Source organism: Petaurus breviceps, unplaced genomic scaffold, assembly GCF_028583685.1.
Source record: "Petaurus breviceps papuanus isolate PSGF00001 unplaced genomic scaffold, PetGlider_PUasm1.0 179, whole genome shotgun sequence".
In the NCBI taxonomy this organism is placed as follows: Eukaryota; Metazoa; Chordata; class Mammalia; order Diprotodontia; family Petauridae; genus Petaurus; species Petaurus breviceps.
The window spans coordinates 13634124-13637562 of NW_027185779.1; positions in this window are offsets into that span (position 1 = coordinate 13634124).

A 3439-nucleotide genomic window follows, 5' to 3' on the forward strand; every position below is an offset into this window, starting at 1 on the left:
GAAGAAGAAGAAGAAGAAGAAGAAGAAGAAGAAGAAGAAGAAGAAGAGTGTCATGTTGTCCCCTGACCAGTTCCATTTTGGTCCCCAGTGGGCATCTGGGCTTTGCCTCAGTCAAACTGATACCTCTCAAAGACCTTAGCTTGAAAAGACCAACGTCCCCCATGCATGCTGGACCATCTCCAGTTGTCCCGATTCATATTTGGTCACTGTGCCCAGATGACTCTGGAGGAGAAAGTGAGGTTGGTGACTGCATAGCTCTTCCTCACTTAAATCCAATGTACTTGCATGTCATGGTGTCATCTCCCTGATATCAAGGTTCTCTTCCAGAATAAAGGACAAAAAGCAACCTATATGAATCTGTAACTATGGTCAGGTCTACTCTCAATCAGTGTGTTTAACATGAAACCATTTACTTTGAGTGAAAATTGGAGAACTCTATGGGTCACTTTAGTTTCTACGTATATTTTGTGGGCTAAAAAATATATAATTTCTTAAGAAATGGAAATTAAATTTTATACATACTTACTGTTTGAGTTCTTTGCTAATTTGTTTTTTTTATAAATCCTTTCAAAATCAGAGCTCACCAGAGACCTCTCATAAATTCACATCAATGCTTTAAGAATCTTTAGAATCTTTAAGAATCCCTTTTCTTCCTTAAGTGAAAGTACATCTACCATTCCTATGAATTTTAAAATATCTTTTCCCTAAAATCCAGGACATATGTGACTTCTTCCCAGAGTTTCCATTCTGAAATGACTATCTCTAAAATGATCTGCTTACTTTTTCCCAAGATATCTTTTGCTTTCACTTCAACCACCTCACCTCTGAAGGTAAGAATCAATGCACATATGACAATTTCCTGATGATTTCTTCTACTTCTAAAGAGGTAAAAATGTCTACAGGGAAAAACAAATAATTTCCAGATCATCTGATTTTAAAAAGAGACTTAGAGCAAATGTCTGAGTTGTTGAAATACTCAATCCCTATTATTTCTTGTCTTTGTGACAATTTGAAGACCAATATAAGCAACTTATCTACTTCTACCTTTAATGAATCAGTCAATATTGTTTTCATATAATAATATTGTCTATTTTATTTTTGGTTAGTTTATGCTTATTCTCTTTAAAAATGTTTACTCATTAGCTTTTTATATTTTCACTCAGAAATATTTTTCAATATTAAGGGCTATTTTTTTCTGTCCTTTATGAAAGAAAATGAGTTTCATTCCACTAATTTTTTAAGTTAATTTATTTCTTTTTAGTTCTCAACATTTACTTCCATAAGTTTTAAACTTTCTCCCCCTACCTTCCCTCCTCCCTTCCAAAAGGGAAAAATTGCAAGAAAAAAAAAGAGAGAGGGAAAAAGTAGTGTTTAAATTTGCATTCAGTCTCTGTAGTTCTTTCTCTGGATGTGGGTGGCATTTTCCATCATGAGTCCTTTGGAATTGTTTTGATTCCTTTGGAACTGTTTTAAGTCCTTGCATTTCTGAGAATAGTTAAGTCTATCAAAGTCAGTCATTGCACACCGTGGCTGTTACTGTGTACAGTGTCCTCCTTGTTCTGCTCATTTCACTCAGCATCAGTTCATATAAGTCTCTCCAGGTTTCTCTGAAGTCTGCCTGTTCATCATTTCTTATAGCACAATAGTATTTCATTACATTCATATCCCACAACTTGTTCAGTCATTCCCCAATTGATGGGCATCCCCTCAATGTCCAGTTCCTAGTCATCACAAAAAGAGCTACTATAAATATTTTTGTACATTCAACAAGCATTTATTAAGCACTTGCTATTTGTCAGGCACTGTTCTAAGTACTGGGAATACAAATATAAACAGAAACTTAATTCTTGGCCTCAAGGAGCTTACATTCTAATAGAGGAAGATAACACATAAAAACAATGTGAAAGGGAGGGGAGTGCCAGGATGGGTGAATTAGGAGCATGGGAGAGAAAGTACTGTGGAGAAGAATATAGGCTGACCTGAGCCTCCTCCTCTTTAAAATGGAGTTTCCAGGTTGAGGAAGTTTCTATGGCATAGAGGATAAATTCCTGTGGAGAGTTAGGAGTAAAACCTTTCTATGTCTCTTTTGCATCTCATAATGTAGGTTGAATTTTCCATTGAGCTCTGGCTTTTTCATCAGAAAGGTTTGGAAATCTGTTATATCATTGAATGACCATCTCCTTGCCTGGAAGAATATGTTCAGTTTCACTGGACAGGTCATCCCTGGTTGTAACCCGAGCTCTTTTGCCTTGCAAAAAATCATATTCCAGTTCCATATCACACATTTTTCTTTTTAAGGAGCTATTTTCTTCATTGTAATGTTTTTCTAATTTTGCAATTTTGATTTTAGAAGAATTATTCATTTTATCTTCTATCTCTCTAATTTGGTTTTCAAAGTTCTTTTTGATCTCATCTAAGAATGCTTTCTGTTCTTGAGACCAGTTAGTTCCCTGTTGAGGCTTCAGCTATGGGTGTAGAATCAACACAGTCTCCCTCTGAATTTGGTTCCTCCCTCTCACAATAGTAAGACTCCAGAGTCTTTGTCTTTGCAGTCTGCTTTTTATCCATTTTGATGCAGGGCCCTAGCCACGACCTTCTTTTAGGGTTCCCAAGCCTTTACTATTCAAGGTTTTGCCCTGGGGCAATAATTACTTTGTTTTCAGGGTCAGAGAGGGGGATTTGAGCAGCTGGGGTTCACTCTGCCATCCTGGTCCCTGGAAGTCCAGATAGGGGATTTTTAAATTTCCAGACTGTGGGTTGGTAGTTCCAGGAGTAGCTGCTGCCCCTGCCAGGGGCTCTGCATTTGACACTTACCCTGCTCCGTCCAGTCCTAGTCCTGCAATGATAGGCCTGGCAATTGCCCTTGTAGTTGGTGGATCAACTTGCCACCGTGTTGATTAGGCCTTGTCTGGGCTTCTGCACACCACGGTGTCCGGGCCTCTGCACCACCTGGGGTCATCTTCAGGCCTTTGCACTGCCTGGGGTCCTCATTCCACTAAATTTTAATACGATAAAAAAAAAAACACAAGTTTTATCCTCATATTAAAATATCAAGTTCACTTTGTTTAAAAGTCATTTTGGGCCCTAAAGCATTTTTCCCTACATTTCTTCCTAAGAAAAATGTTTATTAATAACTAGTGATTTGGGGAGATCAGAGCTCTCATTTCAAAGTTCAGTCTCTTCAAGGATATTACTTATCATGAGGTTGAACTAACTCTCCTTAATTTTGGTCAGACACCTTCCAACCACACAAGGAATTTAATCTAAGATGGGGAAACCTATTTTGTTTGTATCAACAATGCAATATTCACAATGCTTATGGTAACTATAAATATGTTGATATGGTTATTAATCACGAAATATACCAGGCTCTCTACATGGGGGACTGTAAAGGTTATGGGATTTAAAGATCTCCCATGCCCCATGGACGTGCTGACAT